Below are 16,628 nucleotides of genomic sequence, written 5' to 3'. Positions count from 1 at the left end.
CGTTGTACATCCCCTCCAAAAATAATCAATCTCAGTCACAATTTGTAATTTTAAGTAGATTTAAAATGTCTCTAGCTTCATACCAATTTTTTTTCAGTGCCTTTTATGGAAAATTTTCTATCATTCATAGACTAAAAATGGTAAATCTTGGACCTCAGAACAGGGGAATTTGGGACCCTATCATAATATTTGGCATAAATTTTCAGATTGATACATGTACAGGAAATACATGTGGCATGATTGTATTTTTATGGCCATAATTGTTCACATTCCCACTTTATTTCATATAATCCATTTTTCAGATTTACCTCGTCCCACATTGAGGAACATTGTTCTCTTTGGTAACTGTATTATCAATGCATAGTCTGGCCTTGGAAAGACATCTTTACCCTTTTGTGGAGTATTGTGCAGGCTAAGGTTCTAGAACATCCAGAAAAAGCTGCTGTGATCAGTTTTTATCAATGAAGTTTCAGACAGTTTTAATTTTGTCTATTACTGCCTTTGTGAAAGGAGTTTGACAGTTTCAACCCAGTTACTGGTGGGCATGACCCCAAGTATAAAACTGTTCTAATTCAGCGCAAATTATAAATCTCACTCAAAGAGGCTGCAGGACAGCTGGTGTGGAAAATTGGCGCAGTGAGTGAGTGAGGGTCTTCTGGGGATGGGGCTAAGGTACATTGTTGGGGCAGCCTAAAGCAGATTTAATTTGCCTTTAACCTGACCTGGGAGTGCTTGTGCAATTAAAAACAGAGCAAACAATGGCTGCATGGCTGGAACACTTGAGGGGCTTTGATTGGTAGCATAATCTGTGGAAACAAATTTTCACAGCCTCGAATATGATTTATTTTTAACATACAGGGGGGTGAATTTCCGCGGAGGTCTCCCGCTCGTCCACCATAACTTTGGTGTTTTACGCTTTTCTGCCAAATTTATGGCAGGCACGAGGGAGAACCCCACCCCGGAATTTCATTCCCATAGACCCTGGTTCTGGTTTGCCTTTCAATTGTTCTAATTAAAAGGAATATTTGAAGAGTAGAAATACAGGAAAAACTGTTGCACCCAATCAAGTTACAACCAACATACCAACAGATGCTAGTTAAATGATTGGTGCATTTGGACTTTTGGCTATTAATGCATGACTCATGATTTGCAGATTATTTTCATTGATTGTTTTGAAATAGCTTTGCCTAAAACAATAATCTCTATTTCCTGCCCCATATAACTGGTTGCTGTGAACGATTTAGGAATGATCGAGTTCTTACGTCAATTTTGAACAATAAGATAATTCAAGCTATTTCCCAATAAAAGATCAAATCTATTCTTAAAAGGAAAAAAAATGAAGAATAAAGTGTAAAAATAGCCATCACTAACTAAAAATTTATTGCTGAATAGTCAAGACCAATAGGACAATTGTTTTGTATCTGAATTCTATCTATTCACTCTCTCTTAATTAATGCATCAGAGACAGGAAATTTATGAATCTTGCATAGAAAAGACAAACAGAATATGCAGCAGTCAGCTGTTCCACAAATCATGCTAACACCTCATGATTTTTACATCAAAATAACTGTACTCCCACACACAGGAAGGAAGTCCTTGGCCGATTTCTTTGCGAACAAAGTTTTAAGGAGTAGATACTTTGAAGACTCAATGATGGTAGAGCAAAATCCTTCAACACTCTCTCACACTAATGGAGCAATAACCTACAGTAAGAACTGAAATTACCCAAAGGTCTCCCTTTTTTTTTATTTGTTCACGAAATGCAGGCAACATGATCAAGTTTGCATTTATTACACACCCCTACTTTCCATGAGAAGGTGGCAATGGGTCTTCTTGAAGCACTGCAGTTTTTGTGGTAATGATGCTCACACAATGGTGTCAGGTTGCGAATTCCAGAATTTTGACCCAGTGACAATGAAAGATCATGAGGTGGAAGCACGGTTTGTGCTGCATATTCTGAAGGTGACGGTGTTCCCATGATATTGCTGTTCTTGTCCTTCTTGGTAGCAAAGGTCACAGAGCTGGGAGGTGCTGTCCAAGCAAGGTTGGTACACTGTATATCAAGAGTTTGATATTACTTTCTTCAGACTACCAGTCTGATATTATGGACGGATTTTAACTTGGAACAGGTTTTTAGCGGGAAACATCTGGCGAGTGATCTCCTGCCCAGAAAAGACAGCAGGATGCCAATATGTCACCAATCCACTTCCTACACGGAACAGACGTGAAGAGGATGCAGAGCAGCTGCTGGCAGGTGAGACCTGGGCGGCTCTTTGTCGCTCACCAGCTTCCAGGGAAGTGGTGGGGAGTGTGTTTCGGGAGGAAAGAGGTGGAAGTACAGGGAACGCTGTGACACTCCTTGTGGGGCCCAGAGGAGCACTCCTGGCCTCACAAAGGAAAGTTTTAGACATACCAGTAGGGTCTGTTCTGTCTTCAGACCAGCTTCTGCTTAGTGGGAAAGCCACAGGCCTGGTTAAATTACATTGGGGTCCTACTGACATAATAGGAAGGTGCTTCATCTGCCTGCAAAACTCTGCTGGCTAACAATGCAAATGGTCAGGATATGAACAGGTAAGCAACCTGCTCACCCGGTTTCCACTGGGCGGGTAAGGTTAGAATCGTCCCCCAAGTCTTGGATGACCCAAAATTTCCTTCAAGTCATTGTCAGCAAAACTGAAGCCATCCTTTTCAGTTTTCCTCAGAACCTTTGTGCTTCTAGCTTCAACAACTACCATGTCTGCCACTCAGACTGCACCTGGTGGTAGTGTTCTGCTCAATCCTGAGCTGTCAATCCTGCCCCCTCAAATCAGGTCAGTCACCAAGCATCCTCCCACCTCCAGAAACCAACCTGCATTCCAACCTCTCTCTTTCTCTCTCTCTTTGCTGCCAAAACTCTAATTCATGCCTCCATTACCTCTAGCACTGGTTTCTTAAAAGTCCTCAACAGCATCCTCACAAACACTAGTTAATCCAAAAACTGTACAATCCAAGTCCTCTCTTGCATGAAGTCGGTATTCCCATCATTGCTGTCTTTGCAAGCCCCAGTTTCTCCTTGTCCTCAATGCATCAATTCCAAGGTCCTCATCTGCGACTTTAGATTTCTCCATACTCTTAACCAATATTATGAGTGATCTTCTCCAGCTGTATATTCGAGTCTGCACCTCCAACCCTGGTTTACCGTTTCCCTTCCACCAGAGGAGGCTGACCTCCTGCTCTTTAACACTCTCACCCTAAAACTCTTCCCATTGCTGGCCCTCCCTTCAAAAAGCTGTTAAAAACATAGGCGTTGAATTTCCATGGGGGCTTCCGATTGTCTGCTGTAACTTTGAAGAAATAGCAATGGAAACCCTGGAAAAACAGTGCGGACGAGCAGGAGAAACCCTGTGGACATTCAGCCCTTTACTTCCTTGACCAGGTGTTGATCCCTTCCCCACTCAATCTCTCCTACCTCTTATTTAGCATCATACTTTCTGCCTTGTAAGGGGCTCCAAGTTTTTTTTCTCCATGGGGAGTACCAAATGAATACAAATTGTTCACAGAATTAGGTGTTCAAGAAAAATCCTTGAAAGCATAACTTGGAAATTAAAGCTAAATTCTGCAGCTGCGCCACTCCAAAAGTTTAAAAACTGAAGGAACAAACATTTGAAACTTTTCTAACTCAGTGAGCAAAAACGTTTCTAACAAAGATCAGGGAAACAGCTGATCCTAATCAGGTAAAACAAGAGTATTTTCCAATCCATTCCTCATACCCAGTCCTAGCCACAGTTTCCCAGACGGCTACTATGTTTCACAAAGTCTTTCTGATTGGCCCAGGCTGCACAACCTTACAACAAATTTTCACACATCCAGCATGTTTCCATAATGCCTTTACTTCTGCCATTTCTGCCTTCCAGGGAGCAGCAACTCATGCCATTTAATAAGAATATAGTTAAAAGGAAACTTCTAAGTAGGCCATTTAGCTGCTTTTCATGGAATATTTCAGGATTTTTGAGACATCACCGCATCTAACAGTGATTAATGAAACATTTGTGTTCCTACACAGAACATTATTAATCTGAGGAAAACGGAGTCCCTTATCTAAATTCTACCCTTCCTGCTTCCTCTCATACCAATCAACACTACACTACAGTCCATGCACATCAGCTTTTGGTGTTTGGCAAACTGATGAACATGCAGTTCAAGTAAGATGGCTGCTTTAGAAGTCACACTAATAAGATTGTGAGATCTGAACTCATTAATGTCAAAGATGGCAAGTGTGGAATAAGGTTTTAAAAACCTTTGGTGAAAAATGATTCCCTGATCTAAAATATTATTGACCAATGCCCCCAGATCCCTCTCCTGTCTTATGTTCTGTAACCTAGAATTGTATAGCTTATATTGCCACTGTTAATTTATCTTTCCTGTTCTCAACATCTTGCATTTGTCTACATTAAATGTAATTTGCCACCAAGCAATCCACTTTCTGAACCTATCCAGATCCATTTATATTGGCTTGCCTGTTCCCTACTGTTCAGAATCCCTTCCAATTTGGGATCATCTGCAAAGTTAGATAGCTTTGTTTTTGTCCCCTGCTCCAAACATTTATATATTTTGTATACAGCAATGGTCTTAGAACCTATGAACCCTTGCTGTGCCAATGCAGCTATATTCACAACCACCCTTTGCTTTCTGTTTTAGCCAATTTTCAAACCAGCTCAGAATCTTGAATCCTATTCCATGCCTTCTTATTTTGTCATGATGTGGAGATGCCGGTGATGGACTGGGGTTGACAATTGTAAACAATTTTACAACACCAAGTTATAGTCCAGCAATTTTATTTTAAATTCACAAGCTTTCGGAGGCTACCTCCTTCCTCAGGTGAACGATGTGGAAAATTTTTCCACATCGTTCACCTGAGGAAGGAGGTAGCCTCCGAAAGCTTGTGAATTTAAAATAAAATTGCTGGACTATAACTTGGTGTTGTAAAATTGTTTACAATTCTTATTTTGTGACTAATTGACTATGTGACACAGTATTAAAAGCTTTGCTGAAATCTACATAGATCACATTCACAAAATTTCTGTTGTCAACAAGGTCCATCGTGTCCTCAAAGAACTCCAGTATATAGGGAGAAAATTACTTATCTTCTTGAAGACTTTGTGCAGTTTTCAAATTTCATCTAAGATGTGATTGTGTTACAGTATGCACTCAATACTGTACACTTATACCATGCATCATCTCTGTGCCATACATTTAACAAAAATAAATTTTATGGAAAGGATTTCATAGAGACATTTTTTCTTTTGCACAGCTGAAAAATTCAACGTTTTTCAAAACAATTTATTCTCAAACATAGAAAAGAGTGGTGAGACCGTTGAAACCAATCTGCAATGAAATATAGTTCGCCATTAAACACAGCTAATAAAATAAGTACAATTAAACTGTTTACTTAAATAATGTGTTACAGATAAAGGCAGAAATTATGAGGCTCTGCTGCAGGAACAGAGCCTTGCTCGACACAAATGTGGGGTGCAGATGCGGGGCTACAATGTTGCAGCCTATCTCTGACCCTCACTCGCATGTAGCAAGGATCCACATCAGGACCGAGGCCTCACAATCCCTACAGTATAAATAGAATAAATTTCAAAAACCCACAAGATAGGATTTAAATCCCACTTGTGGCATTGACCATAATTCACGACTTTGTTTCCAGGTCTTCCTTCTCCCAAGATATAAATCGTCTCCCACAGCTGTCAGTCTGCAGTGCATTGCATGGCTATAACACAATCAAGAAGTTCACAATGTAGTGTCAGCTTGGCTCAGTCAGTAACAATCTCGCCTCAAGCCCCATTCCAGGACTTCAGCTTATAATCTTGGCCGACACTTTCAGTAATAAGGGGGTTCTGCATTATCCAAGGTGCAGGTTTTCAGATGAGATGTTAACCCAAGGTCAATTATGCCTGTTGTGCTGGATACTGAAGATCCTATAGCATAATTTGAGGAGCAGGAGTTCTCCCAGTGTCCTGGCAAACATTCTTCCATCAAACATCACCAAATAAAAAACAGATTAACTGGTCATTCATCTCATTGCTGTTTGTGGGACCTCACTTTGGCCAAAATTGCTGCCATGTTTACCCCTATAACAACAATAATTGCACTGTGTAATTCATTGGGACATTTTGCAGAGATGTGATAAGCTTCTATAAAAATACACGGTCTTTCTTTGCATTTGCTATTCCAATGCTCTCCTGGTCAGCCTCCCATCTTCCACCCTCCATTAACTTGAGCTGATCCAAAACTCTGCTGCCCGTATCGTAACTCACACCAAGTCCCGTTCACCCATCACCCCTGTGCTCGCTGACCTACATTGCTGCCCTGTTTGGCAATGCCTCGATTTTAATATTCTCATCCTTGTTTTCAAATCCCTCCATGGCCTCGCCCCTCCCTATCTCTGTAACCTCCTCCAGCCCTACAAGCCTCCGAGATCTCTGCGCTCCTCCAATTCTTGCCTCTTGCACATCCCTGATTTAAATCGCTCCACCATTGGCGGCCATGCCTTCAGCTGCCTAGCCCCTAAGCTCTGGAATTCCCTCCCTAAACCTCTCCGCCTCTCTACCTCTCTCTCCTCCTTCAAGATGCTCCTTAAAACCTACCTCTTTTACCAAGCTTTTGGTCACCTGTCCTAATACCTCCTTATGTGGCTCGGTGTCAAATTGTGTTTGATGATCACTCCTGTGAAGCGTCTTGTGATGTCTTACTATGTTAAAGGCACTATATAAATGCAAGGTGTTGTTGCTTCTCCTATCATATCTAAGGTTTTTAACATCAATAAACCTCTTTTTGAAAATGAACACAGAATAAATCTGTTTGGATAAGTGACTGGTTCCAATTGGATAAGTAACTAGAACCAAAGTGGTAGATACAAAAAGATAGAGAGAAAATGATCAGGTTACTGACATTTCTATTAACTGAGCCACTTTGAAAATTGTATTCACGATGTCAACCAATTAAAAAGTACTTTAGTCATATTCGTACTTTTGCAGCATTATTACAAGCAGTACAATCTGCACTTTGACGGAAATGCCAATTAGGTTAATTGCTGTCATTTATCCTAGTTGGTCTAAGTGGACTATTAAAAATCAATTTCTTGGATTGACTGGGCTGCTGCTCCACTGGCCACTTAATACCATTGCAACAATTTAAGAAAGTAGCCACTGTTTGGTCTGTATGAACCAACCAGAGATAACTGCATCTAGTCTGGACAATATCTTGGACAATACCTCAGTCAGGATTGAGGATGGATATCGCTCTGTTTGATGAAGGATTTTTGTTCATTAGTGTTATTATGGCTGCCCTGAAAATGTCTGGGACGGTCATTGTCTCTAGCAGACAGTGTCGGAGTTTCAGTAGGAGGAGAGTAAGCTCCGGGAGTAGAGCCTTGCAAAGGGTGACAGGATAGCTAAGAGAATGGAGAGCTATTGTGCAGTTTTTTGGAGCTTGGCCTGACACTCTCAGTAGTAGAGCAAGATGTAGTCATTTACAAACTCTGTTTATTACAGAATGGTCTAAGATGAGGTTACTATCAACCCACTTAATGGAATAGTCATGATCTGTATTTGCTGCCTTAGGGTGTATGTAGGGAGCTTCCCTGGCTTGTCATTCTGTTCATGGTTTTTGGCTCAGCTCTCCCAATATGACCAATACCACTTTCTCTAACTATGGCACTGCTTCCAGAATCTTGAATTACTTTTTCAGATTTCAGTGTGAGCCAACCCCCTTGGAACACTTTCTCTACTCCCCAAGAGTTTCCTGCCGATACTGCCCTGTATACCATGCTTATCGCCATGACTAAAAACAGAACAACAAGCCTCAGGAAAGCTTGGGAACATGACCTATTAAGAGAGGAAGAATAGAGAGAGATATGAAAAATGATCCTATACAGCACCATCTGTACCAAAATGCACAAAGGCCAATTCAAGATCATACAAGCTCCAGAAATGTCATTCCTCCATACCAGGCAATTCCTAGAGTGCTGTGGCTAGAAGGGAAGTATCCTCCACACATTCTACTAACACCCTGACATCCAGCCATTCTGGATAGCAGTCCAGAAGACCACTAGGACCATGACTGGTCTTGCAAATCCAGAGGACCCAACTCAATACTTGCTGGATCTGCCAATTGGAGAGCGAGAGCCTATCTGCAAGAAAGGATATATTTCACCTGATGGTGAAGTACAGTTCTCCCCAGTACAACACGGGGCTGAAGCACAAGTGGGACATACCCCAATCAAAACAAAGGATATTTGGCCTCTACCTAAATTGGAGAAACGTCATTCAGGCTGGAACCTACTCTTAAATTTTCACTCAGCACAAACTGCCCCTCCAGCACAGCAATCTGCCCACTGACTTACAAAAGCAGCAGCCTCTACAGGGCACCTGGGATCTGAGTGAACAGGGCAAGCAACTTAACCAATCAGATTGCAGGATTGTGAAATTAACAGCGCAAGGACTGAGAAGGAAGTATATGTTAGAATAGTGAATTCAATGTCAAATCAGGTACAGATGGTGAAATAAAGAGATAGAAAGAAAGAGACAAAGAAAAAGTTTTTTTAAAAAATTAAAATTCTTTTTAAACCTCCAACAATTAAAACCTGAAAGAATGAGACACTTGTAATAGTTAATTTTCTATGCCAGAAAGGTTGACTGGCAGTAATTAAAGCTTATCACGTTGTTAAAAAGGGTACTTAGGCAAGTTTAGTTTGTATCTACTGCGCGAATACAACAACTCCATCGTGTTCAATGCATTTCCATGGTGAGGCAGACAGCGAGATGCCGTTTTCTCAAAGCTAATGGCATAGTGTCACATCTCGGACAGCAACTTTTGGATTTCTGCGTTTAACTGCACACCTGCCCTCGCCCGAAGTTGCTGTATGATTTGCGCATAAATAATGGTGAGCGCCATTACCCTCACCGTTACTTTGACAGCAAATTCTGAGCCATTATTTCTAGTTCCTTTCAAAAATGATATTCTACATGTAGCGTAGCGGGTTTACAGTGTACTGCAAACACAAAAGGCAGTAGCTCTGTAATAACAATAGCTGTAGTAAAGAGGAGGGCATCAGGAGGGACAGATTCTTGCACCATCTGAGAAAAAGAGAACATTGAAATAGGGACCCATATTATTCAAGTTAAAACATTACAGATCACTGCCCAGTGATTTAGTATCATTGTCATCAACAAAGCATTAGCAGGGGAAGTAAAGTCTAGTTCAGCTGCATCAGCATTTTCCCCACCTCCACAAGAAAGAGGTGGTAATATCAGGCCAACAGGTAACTGTCAGCACCTCTTGTTTACATTGCAAAGTGTGAAGTTTCTACACCGTGCTTCGAAAGACAGATCAAGTACTAATACTGGCACGTATTCCAAATCAATGTATTTAGAAATCGTACAAAATATCCCACAACATCATTTCAGAATCTTTTAATCCATTGTCCTCTTCACTGCTTAGGAAATTACCTCTTTTGATCTTTTTATTGCAGGAAACCCAAGTTTTCAGTCTCCCAATTTTCTCTTCCCCCCCGCCCCCCACCCCATATTCCAGAATGCTCAGTCACACTGGGGCATAGTTCCATGTATCTGTGGCGTCTACGTGGCCATTCTTCACGTGAGCCGTGACAATGAATGCCAGCTGGCTATTCAGCCATGAAGTCAGAGCAGGTTAAGGGGTGACCTGATAAAGGTCTTCAAGAAAATGAAGGGTTACGATAAAGTAAAGAGTGAAAGATTGTTTCCAGTAGTTGATGAGATGATAACAAGTGGGCATAAATATAAAGAAAATTAAAGTTAGAAAGAAATTCGTACAGAGGGTGGATAGAATATGGAATTCTCTGCCACAGCTGTTGTTGATGCAAAGTCAATAAATTCTTTTAAAAAGGAATTTAAATAGTAGTTGAAAGAGAGCTCTCTTCCCCCAAAATGTTGTGGGTGCTGGGTCAATAGGAATTTTCAAGACTGAGATTGATAGATTTTTGTTAGGTAAAGACACTTTATGTCTTTCGTTAAGCCTGTGCTTGTTTCAAATGGTGATGGTGATGAAGGGTGCTGTGTTGTGGGATGCTACAAGGAGGGTTGGTCATGGGTAACATGGCAATAAAAACAGGTTCTTCAATTGCAGATATTTGGTTCTTAAGCCACCTATTCATTAAAATTACATCTTGTATCACAGGAAAGTGTTCTATATTAAGAACAGACCAGTAGTCTATGATGCAATATACCTTTCCTCCCTTCTCCTCCTTATGTGTGGGTATTTGTCCTTTAATGACCAATGCTGGTCTGGCTGCAAGCACCACCTTATCAAATCATCTCACATTTGCTTAATGTCTATGATGGGCCACATTGCTTGAGAGAATATACTTGCCTTTTGGAAGACTAGTCAAATTTATTTGCAGTTTTCCCATGACAACTTGTCAAAGATCTGGTCAAGGGTGGATGATGAGCTGATATTAGAGCAACAAGAGTGGGTTTTCCTGAACTCAGCCAATGCAGCAATTATTTCAGCAAAACAAGTAAACCAGGTGACTAGAAATACCCGCTGATCCAATATTTACATGACCATTTGCCCAACAATTTGTAGGTCTGCAAAAATAAATGAGCAAATCCTGTGAACAGCAAAATTGAACTTGGAATGGAAAACCAGTTTCTCCAAACAGAAGGCTTTGCCAAATTTGTAATCATAGTCAAAGCAAAACAACTACTGATAATGCAGAAACTTGAGAAATTCCCTGAGGAAAACTCTGAAGTGAGAAAGATAGAAAACATAGAATGCTGTCTCAACAGTTCTTAGATATATCTACAGTCCTGCTAACACCAAGGGATGGGAAAGTAATTAACTGTTGGCAGATCCCACAAGCACTTCTTCAGACATGGTCAGCTGGTTCTCACTATAGTTATGTGTTTGTACTACACAAAAAAGTGCAGTAACCAACATTAAGACCACTGATGGATTAAAACAATTTTCCATTTGCAAATGAGATTAATATCCAATGAAGCCTTGCTTTTGAAATACTAAAACCTATCAGCAAAGGTGACTTTTTAAAGAGGGCAATATATCAGTCACGTTTGATGTTGCCAACAGTGTTTCCCCATCTATCTTAATGTAGCCCTAGCTTAAGTCTATTTAGTTTTACTTAAATCAATAAAATTGTTGGACTATAACCTGGTGTTGTAAGATTCTTTACATTAAATCAATGTGAGCAATACATCAAAAAGATTAAATCCCAGTAAACTGTTAATTAATTTCTGGCAAATGAATTCTACTCAGTGTCTTGGAGAAAAGTAATTAATCTGTTTCAGCTCATAATCAGAATTTGCAACACACGCTCACACAGGACCTGCCACAATAAATTGTTAATGTCCCACTTGTGATATCTGCTTAAGAAGATATGACACAAAGGGCCATTTCGATGGTCTGTTACCAAGGTCAGCGAGACATTTCTTCCATTGTGCTTGAGAGATTCTGCAGCGTAATTCAGGAGCCCAACAGGGGTACAATAAAATTAACTTTTTATGTACTGTCACAGTACAATAATCTTATTATAGTTCGGATAACAGATAACTGGCAGCATGTTAAATGGCTGTAACACAATCAAAAGGATCTCACTACATGTGCATGGGAACTTGACCAACTTTAAAATCATTACCATACAGAGGTTGTGTCAAAATCTGCAACATGTATTCCCAGATTGCTGGAATTTGTGTAATATATGGGTTCATTCACCAATCTGTCATACCCATTAGGAACTTATGCTCAATGGAAGCACAGGTCGGGAGACAGGTCTCCTACACTTTAGCACCAATTCTCTGATCTGCACTCTGATTGAACATGGCTCTCCACTGAGAGCACAAGAGCAGTGAATTTAATTCAACAATGTTTCACTTCATATTTGCATTTTGCTATTTGGGCTTTGCCAGATAGGTTTGTATCTGCTATGTTCTCTTGGTTGCTGGGATCTGCTGCATAATTATTTTACTGTTCCTCTGCCAAATTTTGGCCTTCAACTGTTTTATGTTACAAAGATAAGTACAGATCCCTGCCCCTGAATGGATAGGCTTGAGGCGGACCTGATAACAGGCCTCGGGCCTCAATATCATCAAGCTGGCAAGCTGCGGACACCTACTAGGCAGCTTGTCGGTGAAGAGAAATGGAAGATTGGGTCACTGGCATCGCAGTTAAGTGGTTAAAGGAGATCAGGATGGTGGGGGGGGGGGGTAGAGTTGGCCGGGAGTAAGGGTAGCAGTCGGGGAGGGCAGGGCACAAGCCTACACCAGGGGTGCCCCTTTGCCATGTGAATGGTCCACGCCAAGAAATCTCAGCGGTCCTGACCAGCTCCAGGGCAAGGGGGAGGGGGCAGGAAATACTGCCCTAAAGTATTACTTACAAAAATGTCTTTATAATATTTGGAATTTTTGTCCAATTTCAGTCTTCTGGCTATATTTTTCCTTTCTATCTGTGTCTTGTTGCTGGAGTGCTTTTTCTCTGCTACCATTTACCTCCCTTCCCTTCCCCCCCCACCTCCCTCCCCATTACTAGTCAGTATTCAATGCTGACACATTGCCCCTGTCAGTGCATTGCAGGAACACTGCTAAGATTACTATTTCAAAAGGGCCACTTCAATTGTCCGAGAATATTTGGTAAGGTGGTAAGAGAAAGCAACGTATCTCCCCCCGCCTAAGGTTAGTAGCGTCTTGCTGCTCTCCTGCCTAATTTAGTGTTAAATACAAGATGTCCTATAGATCTGAGAATGCTGGTGTATAGTTTATTTCCTAGTAACCCAATGCCAAAATAAAATTTGAGATACAAAAGCACCAGTTATGTGATGCCAAATACCTTCAGATCTGATATCATCATCAATGCCAACTGCCTAACAGTAAAAAAAACACTGAAATTAAAATGATATAAATCATAAAACCACACATTATTAGAACAAATACCTGGCAGTCAGTTTAAGGTAGAACTCCAATCTCTCAGGGTTCTGCTAACAATCATTCATAAACTGCAATTGTGCTTTATGAAGTCATCAGAACCACTTGATTGAATTACATCTTAGTGACCCACTGGCAGACACACATTATCAGATATTTTCACTCTGCTATTGGAAATGATATTTCTAATACTAAACAGGTATATAGAACATAACAATGAGGTACCAGGTAACTGCAATTGAGGTCGATGCCATTACAAACTATGAAAGCAACGTTTAATAAATTTCTAAATGCCATCGGAATTGTTTTTTTTAAAAAACGTTCTTTTTGGCCTCTTATTTGATACTCAGCACATATGTGTGGCGTACATTACTGCAGGTTTACACATGCTTCAAATGTCAAATGGCCAGCTGGTAATTCACCAGAACTGTCTGAGATGCAGAAACTGCTTCACATTTTCCCAAAGCAGAAATCTACTTTTGTTTTAGTTATCTACCAGCTGGAGAAAAAAAAACCTGAAAATAGTAAAGAAACAGTGAAAAACTACAAACGTGAAACAGCTTCCAAACCTCATGAAATGTTCAGGTAAGATAGAGAAACAATGTCACGATAAAATATGTCCAGCATATACTACAAATAACCACTGCAAGGGAGTGATTTCACTATCAAAATTTACACGGTAAGAGCATGTCTAAACTGGACAATCTGCAAGATCATCTGGATCTTGGGACAGATTACAGTTTTATAATCACTCTCAACTATATTACTCTATACAGCATGCACAATTAGATTCTCACATCTGTACTTCAAATCTAGTACATTAAACAGGGGGAAAGTTTACTTGGGCAGCACATTGCCCTCGAATGGACAACATGTGATGAGAGAAGAAGGGATACAGATGCACCTGAGGGAAAAGACAGTATTACAAGGATACTAGGCAGAAATGGTATCTCAGAGTGAAGCACTATTAACACTCAGAACAAATCTCCACTGCAGTGTTGAACAAGAACATGGTAGGTTTAGAGTTCAGAACCTTCAATAGAATTTTTCCTGTGTAAATGCTTGAACTGCATTTGTAACAGCACTAATATAGTTACAGAGATTGTTCCAGTGCACGTTGTGATTGGACTTTCACTTGATTTATAAAGCAACACTAGGGAACTGGCAACCTTTCCAAATTTCCTGCTGGATTCTCCCAATCACAGTCTGCCGCTTTCCTTTCCACTTTGGAGCCACTTGATTAAGATAACCTTTGTACAGGATAAAGCAGTTCATACTTATTTTCAGCATTTAAAAAAAATACAGCCATTAGCTAGCTGTAAAAGAAGCTGGTGTATTTGAACTCTTGACCTCTAACTGCTGATCTCCCTCTTTTTGTTTGGGCAGTCCTATAAAAATGCTTCTGACAAAGGGTCTAACAAAGTTGCAATTATTGGTCCTACATACATAACAACATAAGAAATAGGAGCAGGAGTAGGCCATATGGCTGATCTCCAACCTCAACTCCACTTAGCCACCCTATCCCCATTTCCCTTGATTCCCTTAGTGTTCAAAAATCCATTGATCTCAGTTTTGAACATATTCAACGTTTGAGCATCCACAACCCTCTGGGGTAGAGAATTCCAAAGAATAATAGCACTCTGAGTGAAGATTTTTTTTTTTTATATTCGTTCATGGGATGTGGACATCACTGGCTAGGCCAGCATTTATTGCCCATCCCTAATTGCCCTTCAGAAGGTGGTGGTGAGCCGCCTTCTTGAATCGCTGCAGTCCGTGTGGTGAAGGTTCTCCCACAGTGATGTTAGGTAGGGAGTTCCAGGATTTTGACCCAGCGACAATGAAGGAACGGCGATATATTTCCAAGTCAGGATGGTGTGTGACTTGGAGGGGAACGTGCAGATGGTGTTGTTCCCATGTGCCTGCTGCCCTTGTCCTTCCAGGTGGTACAGGTCGCAGGTTTAGGAGGTGCTGTCGAAGAAGCTTTGGCGAGTTGCTGCAGTGCATCCTGTGGATGGTACACACTGCAGCCACAGTGCGCCGGTGGTGAAGGGAGTGAATGTTTAGGGTGGTGGATAGGGTGCCAATCAAGCAGGCTGCTTTGTCCTGGATGGTGTCGAGCTTCTTGAGTGTTGTTGCAGCTGCACTCATCCAGGCAAGTGGAGAATATTCAATCACACTCCTGACTTGTGCCTTGTAGATGGTGGAAAGGCTGGTGAGTCACTCGCCACAGAATACCCAGCCTCTGACCTGCTCTTGTAGCCACAGTATTTATATGGCTGGTCCAGTTAAGTTTCTGGTCAATGGTGATCCCCAGGATGTTGACGGTGGGGGATTTGGCGATGGTAATACCGTTGAATGTCAAGGGGAGGTGGTTAGACTCTCTCTTGTTGGAGATGGTCATTGCCTGGCACTTGTCTGGTGCGAACGTTACATGCCACTTATCAGCCCAAGCCTGGATGTTGTCCAGGTCTTGCTGCATGTGGGCATGGACTGCTTCATTATCTGAGGGGTTGCGAATGGAACTGAACACTGTGCAATCATCAGCGGACATCCACATTTCCGACCTTATGATGGAGGAAAGGTCATTGATGAAGCAGCTGAAGATGGTTGGGCCTAGGACATTGCCCTGAGGAACTCCTGCAGCAATGTCCCAGGACTGAGATGATTGGCCTCCAACAACCACTACCATCTTCCTTTGTGCTAGATATGACTCCAGCCACTGGAGAGTTTTCCCCCTGATTTCAATTTTACTAGGGCTCCTTGGTGTCACACTCGGTCAAATGCTTCCTTGATGTCAAGGGCAGTCACTCTCACCTCACCTGTGGAATTCAGCTCATTTGTCCATGTTTGGACCAAGGCTGTAATGAGGTCTGGAGCCAAGTGGTCCTGGCGGAACCCAAACTGAGCATCAGTGAGCAAGTTATTGGTGAGCAAGTGCCGCTTGATAGCACTGTCGACGACACCTTCCATCACTTTGCTGATGATTGAGAGTAGACTGATGGGGCGGTAATTGGCCGGATTGGATTTTTCTTCATCTCAGTCCTAAATGGCCAATCCCTTATACATGAAACATTAGCCCATCTTTCTTATCTATATGCTTACTGGCCTACTGTGCATTTCTAGCATTTTGCTATTTTTTTTTTAAAATCACTGGAGAATTTGCAATGTTGTGCAAATTAGGCAGATCAGGGCAACCTGCTTTGTGTTGGCTTCCATAAATGTTGACGCTACACGCGAATTCCAAGTTGCAAAAGCTGACAGCAGCAGTGACCATAGAAACTACTTTATTAAAAGTTTTTGCACTCCTATGTCATGCTCTCCCCAGGAGTACAAGATGTTTTTTCCCCCCTGTCTTGCCTGTGTGCTTATCTTTACCTCTATGCCTATTACATCACTCATGACTCCAAAAAAAGGTGGCAGAGAGGAACAAAGGTTGTGCTTCTGTGCAGACATTATATTTGTATACATTAAAAATGGTGGCGGGTTTGTCTATGATTTCTGCGTTATTACATTAAACAAGAGGAAAGTTTACTTGAGCAGGACATTGCTCTGGAATGGAGAACATGGGATAACAGAAGGGATATAGCAGCACCCAGGAGAAAATACAGTATTACAAGGATACTAGGGAATTTAATTCCAGGACATTTGTTACTTGAAAGTAAACAGAAT

The 16,628-nt window shown here is 41.3% G+C and overlaps 1 protein-coding gene and 1 long non-coding RNA gene across 3 annotated transcripts in view; one reads left to right on the top strand and one right to left on the bottom strand.

Annotated features, from left to right (window-relative positions):
- neurl1b (neuralized E3 ubiquitin protein ligase 1B) overlaps window positions 1–16,628 on the bottom strand; it is a 384,643-nt gene that overhangs the window by 250,397 nt on the left and 117,618 nt on the right. The gene's annotated exons all lie outside the window — the stretch shown is intronic.
- The window catches only part of LOC137332509 (uncharacterized), a 68,002-nt gene that overhangs the window by 2,733 nt on the left and 48,641 nt on the right, over window positions 1–16,628 (top strand). The window contains exon 2 of the long non-coding RNA XR_010965681.1: window positions 2,130–2,254. This is a non-coding gene — a long non-coding RNA (uncharacterized lncRNA). The remainder of the gene's footprint in view (window positions 1–2,129; window positions 2,255–16,628) is intronic.

The sequence above is a fragment of the Heptranchias perlo genome, chromosome 14 (genome assembly GCF_035084215.1).
Source record: "Heptranchias perlo isolate sHepPer1 chromosome 14, sHepPer1.hap1, whole genome shotgun sequence".
Classification (NCBI taxonomy): Eukaryota; Metazoa; Chordata; class Chondrichthyes; order Hexanchiformes; family Hexanchidae; genus Heptranchias; species Heptranchias perlo.
This window is presented reverse-complemented; position numbering and strand designations above follow the sequence as displayed.